Below are 9,511 nucleotides of genomic sequence, written 5' to 3' on the forward strand. Positions count from 1 at the left end.
GTTCTGTGCAGACAGAGTCCATTTGTAGTAATCAGCGTGACGCGACACCGACACACCAGCAGCTGGTCGGACATCATTTGAAGTGTTGAGGTGTGTCTGAGGCGCTGAAACTCACTTAGCATTCAGTATTTTGCAGAGGACTGCTGCTCGCAGGAAGGGGGGGTTCCGTTTGGTGAAGTGATGCACAAATATCCTAATCCTCCTAAAGCTGCGACGGCGTAAAGCCCACGTTGCTCCAATTCGATGCTGAAGGATCAATTTGATCAATTTGATCATCACTACAATCTTATTTTCTCTGCCTAAAATGGTGCAAAAGACAAAGAAGAAATGGCTCCCTGTTCTAAAACGTTTCAAACTTCGACCATAATTCTTTTAGACATCAGGGTCCCTAATGAGCGCTCTGGCTGAATCTCTGCATATGTTTCTCTGGCGAGGTTGAAAGAAGCGTCGGCATCCTCTTTTTTCATGTTTTCAGAAGAAAGGGAGCCTTGAGGACAGAGACAGACAGCAAAGGTGAGAGAAGAAACGCTTGTTTGTTCTCCCTTCCTTTGTGCGCTTTGACTATCCTGATCTCCCTTCCCTCCGTCTCGTTCTCCTTTCCATCACTGTATTCTCTTTGTTTTTATCTCGGCGCAGACAGATTCCGCCTCCCGGCTCTCTTTAAACCGCTGAACTTCTGTTTCACGCGCTGCAAATCATCCTTCCTTTTGTCCTTTTGATACAAGACTTGCACCAGTGTCTGAAATGATCTTTTGCATAAGATGTGTTGATAATTAAACGATTTTGCAGGTGCCTGATCACGAGGTTACCATCAGAAACGAATATTCTGTGCAAATTACGTGTAAAACTGTTACAAAGAGAGCCTGGAGAACAGATGTATTTTTCTTGACAGCTGCAAAAACATCTTTTAATGAGGTGGAATTCCACTTGTTTGAGGCTCCATTTTATAGAATCGTTGCAGGCTCAAAGAGTCGTGCAATTATAGTTTTCTTTCTGCTGCATGCACGGCTTGCTCTGCTGTTTTGTCGACGCTGAGGAAATCCCAGTTCTCATGGAATAATCCTTCCTTTATGATTCAACAGAAAACGGGTAGGCGGTTTGATTTCCAAGATCAGGCCTCCCCATCTCCGGGCAGAGTTCTCTCTATCGCTCTCTCTCTGCTGGGGCTGCTCCACTGTGCAGTGTGACTCTCATGCAGGTGAACAAAACTAACACACAACCTATTTAAAGTGAAATGTTCCCACAATGCACTGCGACAGAACGGCTTTGATTAGCAGCTCCTCTGATAAATAAGAGAGACGGGAACCTTTGATGAGATGATTCAGGATTTATCGGGTGGTGCTTTCCTTTATTGCAAACCGTGATGGATTTTGTTGTGTGTGTGTGTGTGCGTGTGTGTGTGAATAACAATTTGAATGTAGCGTTATTTGGTTTCATCTCTATTTAGAGGGCTGATGTTAAAAGTGAGGTTGTGTTAATATGTCCTCACCGAGAAAATGAAAAGCCGGCAAATATAAATTTCACTGATGAATCTGAACAACAGCAGGGGGAGGGGGGGTTACTTTTCATTTTCCATGAGCAGCGCAGTGAAAGTCGTTCTCCCCGCTTGACCTGAGACGTTGAGGCCACTGGTGGAGATTGCTTTGTGGTCCACAGATAAAAACAGCGCTCAGACGTCAAAGGTTCTGTTCTCTGCCTTACTCTGAGACACTAATCGGCTGGTTTTGCTGCCTGAGGAAAGGCGATGAGTAAACCGAGGCGGTGGGGGGTCAGTGAGACCCAAACTAAGCTGGAGATGATTGACATGGGGCAGAAGCAGCGGTGAGAAAGATCTGGAGCAGGCAGACGTCCACGGGGCCGGTTTGTGTCCGGGCGAGATGAAAGATCAGCGCTGGCTGCTGTAGAGATGAGGCAGCAGCTAGATTACAGCAGCGGCCATTAAGAGGCTGGATTAAAAGCAGATTATCAGAAATGTTATTCAAACATAATCTATAGTCAGAATTTTACTTATTTAAAAAAGAAAGAAGCTTTGGTGACATCTTGTGGCAGCTAATATTAACGCATCACATTAAACTCCCCTTTCTCTTTGTGTTCATTCATTATATGTAATTATGAACCGGATCTAGGGAGACAAGAACGCAGCAGACCAACTGGTGTTTGTGGATTTATTACCTGTGCCACACGTTGGGACACACAATGTGTGTGTATGGACAGTATGGATACATGATTAAAGGTTAACACACCTGCTTTTTCATCTACAAAGATAAACACCAGAAACACATCGCAGGGTTTAGCGTTATAAAACGTGATTCATATAAATACATTTAAGACATGCATAAATGTATTTACGTGAGATTAATGCCATTTTAAACACATTTCTAATACTCTGCAGTCATGAAGTAAAGATTTTCCTGTGAGATGACGTGGCTTTGAGAGGGCTTTGGACGGGCCACGCCTTCTCCTTCATCATCTCAATGGATAGCTCTATCTGCTTCTTTACCGGCTTGGAGCACGGGCACCTCTGAGGCCTGCAGCATTCCGGAGAGCCACCTGAGCCGGTCTCGAGCACGTCCTGGTCCAGGTCAGAGTTCGGATCGCTGTGGCCCTCCGTGGCCTCCCTCTCCAGTGTGCAGGGGGTGAGAAACTGGGGCTGGCGAGTGGAGGTTCCGATGTTTGCCGTGTGTCTGGTGCCATACACGGCGCTGGGCATGGGCCGAGCCGTGAATCTTTGCCGTTCCTCTTTCTCACCCAGCTTTCCCAACTCTGCCACAATCTTTGTTTCCCTTTTCCTCCTCTCTCTTTCCAAGAACTGGAATGGCTGTGGCGAAGGCGTGGCAGCTGACCGGATCCTTTTGGCATCGCTCTCATTGTTGCTGTTGTTACTCCGGCTTCGGCTGGATGGCAGACCCGAGCGACGGCTGACCGTTTCATAGAGAGGCAGGTGGATGTGAGCCGGTGCTGGAGATGCCCTGAACTTTTTTTGGCATTCCCGGAGCTCTTCCAGCTCCTGTTTGAGCAAAGTGTTCTCCAGCTCAATCTCGGAGCGAGTCCGGAGCTTGTGCCTCTTCCTCGCTTCCTCTCTCAGCATCATTTCAAAGGGTTTGGGAACGGTGGGTTTCAAGTTTCTCCTGACCCTGGCTCCATCCTGATGGGACTGTTTTCCCTGCGCTTTCTGGGAGGAAGCCTTTGACGGGAACGGAAACTGCTTCTGAGGGATGAGTTCCGTCGGGTTCTGAAACTCGTCTCTGGAATTAAAAACAGAGTTAGATATAAACGCGTGGCTCAATTAATCTGACAACAAAGGATGCTTCTCGAGACGGACACCTAGCTTGTCTGCTCCTACTTCACCCACCGCCCGAAGGTTTTCTCCCGACCAATCCTCAGTGGAGGGTCCAGCTCTAGTTCCCCTACGCTGTCGGTTCCATAGAGTTCTGATGGCTCATGAAAGTCCAGCTCCTCCTGGGAATTGATCCTCTGCAGTTTCCTGGTAGGCCCACTGCTGCAGTGGAGGAGGAGGAGGAGGTCAGGTCATCTTTCATAAAATAAAAGATACTTGTACTCCTTCCAATAAGAAAAAAAAAAAATCACAGAGCATGCATAGAGCAGAGAAAATGCTGCATTTTGATTGTGGAATATGACTGAATAAGAATGACTGATGAGCCGTGTCCAACCTGCTGAGTAGTCTGGCCTCTCTGTCCTGGCTGATGTACATTCTGTCCAGCTCAGCCACATTCCCCAGGTGACTGCTCTTCAGCTCCTCCAGCTTCCTGTAGTATTCCAGGTTAGAGAAGTAAACGTTCCGCTCCCTCTGCAGGCCGTAGATTTCCATGGAGAGGGAACTGCGAACATTCCTGGCCCATTTTCCCTCTGCGCTGCACTCTGGATCCGGATCATATTCCTGAAGGGTTGGAAGTTGTCCGCGTTAACCCGTTCAGTGTCAAATACCAAGTATGGAAGATGTGTTTTGTGTTTTATATTAGCGTTGCTCTTCTTCCTCTGTGTAGATAATGATCGATACATATTTGATTTGACAGATGACCTTCTCATTTATCAGACAATGCACTTTGTGATTTAATGAGCCATTCACAGTTTGGCTTAATCTTTGCACTTCTCCCTGCAACACAAGCCTCTGAATTCACTACATGCATCTATTTCATAAAACAATTGCGGTCGCGTCACACGTCTACGTTTTCAAAGCCTCACCTCAGCGGCGGCGTCCTCGGCTCTGACGAGGAAGCAGCCGGGCTCTCCTCCACACAGCGCCATCAGATGATCCTTATTTCCCAGAGAGGCCGATCGGAACATTGTTGTCGTCTTTCTCTCTATTCAGCGTAAAGCAGATCGATGCTTCGGCACGTCGGCAGGCTGCACACTGACCTCCTCTTCGAACGAAGATTAGCACACACTTTACTGGCCATCACTGAAAGCTTTATCCTCTTATGATCAGAAGGAGTCCTGCCTTCGCCAGACCGGCGCCAGATGGTCCATATGGCCCGAAGCTTTTCACTTGAAGGTAGGGGTCTGTGCGGATGCTCCCCGATCCAGTCTAGGATTAACTTTCTTAAATGCAACAAGTGGTGGCAGACAGGGTGAGGAAGAGGGTTTCTGCCAGGTACAGCAACTGCTTTTCATCTCCTGCACCTGTGCAGGTGAACAAAAGCGTTCCGAAATACGATTAATATTCATCCTAATGTGCAACGCTTCCTGTGTTCTTGTTCCTGTCTCCAGCTCGAGTCAAGAACCATCATCCCACCTCTAACAGTGTAAAACACACACGCTGTAATAGTTCAAACGTAAAATCGGTTTTAAAAAATATATATATATACAAATACTTTTCATTTTCTTGTTAATTTTCCCGGGACAGGATGGGAAATTATTATTTGGTATCAATTTTAAAGCATAAAAGTGAATAATTTGACGGGGCAGATTTAAAATACTTGGTTTCGAAACGTTACTGTGAGTCTGAGGTAACTTAGAGAAGAATAAAAGTGATTTCACTGCTGCAGTGGAAAATCTTTCTGAGAACGAAAGTAATGGGAATAATTATGCAAATCAACACTGCTATATTGGGACTACTACAGTGCGTGGAGTTCTATTGTGAGCTAAATGTTGTTATCCTGCCAGTGGTAGAGAGTAGGTGCAGTGTCCTGTATAGAACTTTATGACCTTTATGGTCCAGTAGCAGAGGTGGAAAGCTCCCAAAACCTTTGCTTAAATGCCTCTGCCTAGATTAAATAAAGAGAAGCGTGGCCACAGTTCAGCTGCAGGACTTTTGGGATTTGACAGTCAAAGCTGGATAGGGAGCAAACACAGCCTAGAGCCAACTGAGTTAATCTGTTTACTGAGGTTCTTATTACTGTCATTACAGGTGTTCAAATCTTCACCTCGTGACCCAGATCCTCTTCCCATCTGTCTCCTGTCTGCCTCTATATCTTATCTCCAATCCATCTACCTATAAGAGCCTCCAGGGAGATCAGGAACCGAAGGAGACAACGGGATATGGGAATTATCCAGTCAATAAAGCAAAACTATATGACATATTAAAGTTAGGAATGATGTGTTAATTATAATATCTTAAAATTAAGGGATGTTTGTGTGATTTTACTCTGAGTACTATATGCATTTCTTTGTATCTGCTCCAGTTCCTCTAATGTGGATATATTGATCCATTGGAGCTGGCAATTATTTTATTTACTCCCCTTAATTCTCCTTTACAGCCTCAAACAAAACACAATTCCTTCCTGGAATCAAGACGTAACGCTTCACAGCATAACCAGGAGTTGCAGATGTAATTCCAAATCTGTCCACACGGTGGTGCTATTTGAGTGTAAAGACATAAGATGTAAGTCCGTGAAACTTCCTTTTCATATCACCTGTAATATTGTTTAAACTTTAAACTTTAAACATGTATAATGTTATATTATATTTAAATACTTTAAACTTTAAAGTATTTAAATATAATATGACATTATCCATCATGTTGGGGGGGAAAGTCAGGTTATGAATAAAACATATCCCAGCATGCATTGGGTCAAAAAAAAATAACACCTACCAGTTCACTGGAGGACAAAGAAGAAATATATATACACAATGTAGGAATATACACAATTCAGAAACTCATAATTCTAGAAAAAGAACAAAGAATACTAACGTGTTTATTTGTTTGATGATTAAATAGTATGATGATGATTAAATAAGTCCCACACACACACACACAGCAGTCTACAGTCTAAACATCTAGTACCGGTATTTGTGAATGTGTGTGTTCAGTTTGCCAGCGGGGTCCTCGGTGTGTTGGCTTGGGATGAATAGTGGCAGTGTTGGATTGGAGAGTGGGCTGAGTAAACAGTCATCACCAGCAGGCCTCTCAGCATCATCTGCTGTCTGTCTGTTTGTCTGTCTGTCTGTTTGCTTGTTTGTTTGTCTGTCCGAGCGCATACCTCAAAAACTAGTAACCCAATCGACTTGAAATTTTTACACAAGCAAGGTTCTGTCCGTGGCTCGGTCCTCCCCGAGAATGGCGTTGATCCGGATCTGGGTCCAGATTCTAGAATTATTTTTACATCTGGAATTGTGCCTGTGCTGTAAACTGCCACTTTAAGAGGGAGGGACACGAATGGCATGATGGGAAAAAAAGTCCAGAAGATGGCTTGTAGTACGTTCCGGAGCAGCAGGCCCCTCTGATCCGGAAGCCCTGTTTACTGTCTCACAAGATTGAATAGTCTTTTGGAGGCGAGGGTCTGCAATCTCTGATTGTCGTTTTCTAGTTTGATTTGATCTATCAGTTAGTTTTTAAGAGGTGTTTAAACCATATCCGGTAAAATTCCCTCACTGGTTACATGAGGGTGAACCGGATGCTTATTTTTCAAAGCCATACAGACGGCGCTCTCAGAAGCCACCGGTGTTAAGTGACCTTTATAAAAGCAAGGAGACAGAGGCAGCTTTTCAATGCTGTGTTTTCAACCGACCGCCGGAGGGGAAGCAAGGTGACGAAATAGAGAAGTGAGAGAGCGGCAAATGTAACCGGAGTAGATAACATTTACACTGCAGCTTTAATGAATATTTTTACAACAACAGGGGCTCTGGTGTGTGATGGTAAGTCACTCAAGGTCTCAGCTATGCCTTACAGAGCCTCAAAGCCTCTTTGTGCTCCGTTCATCCAACAACTTTACTGTTTTCACAGTAATTATTGGCTGCCTGATATTCCCTGTAACAGCCCGCTGCACCAAACAGGTGAAGACCGGAAGCTAACTTGGAAAAAGCGTCGTTATTTTAGATTTAAAGAGAGCAGATTTTCATCCAGAGGCCAAACGGTCAACTAGGACTGAAAGGAAGCCTGCGATGCCTCAACATTGAGCCATTGAGAGGTTGATCATGCAAATCCAATCAGATTGCCAGATTCAAACTCTGGTGTGCAGGAAGAAAAAAAATGAAGATATATACAAACGCCTTGTGGTTGTTCTCCAAGCACTTTAAATGTTAAATCTCTGTTTAGCAGACATCTCAAACAAATGAAGCAGCGGAACAAAGACTTATAGGTGCAGAGAGAGAAACAGATAGAGGGATTCCCATTTATAGGCATGGCTGGAGCGCCTGGGACTGGGATGCAAAGCCGAGGCAGTTGCTCGGTCTATTCTATTTAGTTTATGCTAATGCTTTATTCTCTCTATATATATTATAAGGAGGTTCGCTCTGCGCCGCCTTTGTTTACATGTCATCTATCCCATCTTGTCCTCAGACGGCCCTCGCTGCGTCGGATCCGAGCGGGATCCCAGTTCAAGTATATAAGAAGAGCCTTTTTTTTTTTTTTTTTGCTTTGCCCAAAATTAGACCACGTGAAAGTCGTAGCTTTTAGTTATATTCGATCAGGCGGCAGTGATAATAATAATTTGCTTCTTTTATTTCAGCGAATATTTGAAGTGGCCGTGATTATCCATTTTGCTTGTGATCAGAAAATCACATGAACGCGATAAAATCTTAATAACCTCGACTAACGGCGGACTGGAGGGAGTAATGTGATTCCCCACATTTTCTTGTGTGTGTGTGTGTGTGTGTGTGTGTGTGTGCTTGTCTATATTAAGAAGCATTTGCCAACACGTGTCGGTGCACGGAACACTTTGCTGTTAGTTTTTCTCTTTGAGCGAGATTTTGTATTTTTTTTTTACCCTGACAAACAAACAGAGAAACATCCTTTAATCAAGATGCATAAAACATTTATTTAACTTCAGAAGTTTAAGAGCAATGCCGGTCGAGGCCTCTCTTGCTCCTAGCGCTAATGTCGCTTGAGCCGACGCAAGTTAGCTTAGCATAGCATAAAGGAAACACCTAGTGCCTGAATAGATAGGCGTATCAAAACAATGCGTTTGTCTTACAAAACAGTGAACAAGCACGTTTCTAAAAATCTGATCAAAATTCCTTTAAGCTGCACCAGCAGCCAATCAGAGACGGAGGGGTTTTAACCCTTTGAAGTGGCCGTATCCTGTTCCGCTTCATCGATGCTGCACTTAGGAAATTGGTTCATTGGAGAAAGGTTTTAAATATGCCAATGACAACAACATAGTCTTGTGACTCGACCCTTCATAGACACACACTGTTCAGACACGCCCGTAAAAATGTTGATCAAAGGAGATAGAGATTTGCTTCAGAGGAAGTGGACTATTAGAAGCGATGGTTTGATTTCAAATCGTTTGTGTGCAAATATTCAGGAATGCATGTTTGTGGGGTTTTTGTGCGTCGCTGTTGAGAAGGCTAATGTCTTCCTGTGTGTTTAGAATACGTGCCTGCAGCTCTGTTGTGTTTCTGGCCCCTGACAATAGAGCCTTGATGCTGTTCCAGCAGGGTTTCATGCTGTGGTTCTGTTTGTGCTGCTCCTCTCATCTCAGGCAGTATCTGGCTGATCTGTTTCTGCTCTGATTAGACTGGCTACTCGCTGAGCGTCGCCGGCAAAGCCACAAAGTCTGGGCTGGACGCTACTACCCCCGGTCTGGGTTGTGGAGGTCATCTTAAAATGACCATCAGGAAGATTCTTATTAGATGTTTGAGACAAACTCTGCTGCTGTTGCTCCAGCTTCTTCTTTTTTTTTTTGTTCTGTGTGCCTTTAAAAGTATTTATTAGATCAATCTTGTCAGCTTAAGACACTCAAGGTCGTTCTGGGTAGAACATCTGGCATCAGCAGCACAGACAAGATGTATGAAGATACATCTTGATGTATGAAAGTAAAAGTGTGCAAATTTTCATAGTGAAATGGTTTTATGTCTCTGCTCATTCTGGGAACCTGCCGCCACCGCTCTGGTTTCCGTTTCCAGAGAAACCAGTTGGGTTTCTGTGAATCCGATAAGGTCTCTGAACACACACACACCGACGGGCGACAGAGTCAAGTGATTTTAACCTGAAGCATTAAATAAATCCTCAGAGATGTATAAGGGCAGTTTTTTCACCATGCAGTTCATTAAGAAATCAAGTCAAGTGATCTTCCACAGAAAAGGTCGTCTGCCCCGCCGAAGACGGCAG

This window comes from Brachionichthys hirsutus, chromosome 7 (assembly GCF_040956055.1).
Source record: "Brachionichthys hirsutus isolate HB-005 chromosome 7, CSIRO-AGI_Bhir_v1, whole genome shotgun sequence".
Lineage (NCBI taxonomy): Eukaryota > Metazoa > Chordata > Actinopteri > Lophiiformes > Brachionichthyidae > Brachionichthys > Brachionichthys hirsutus.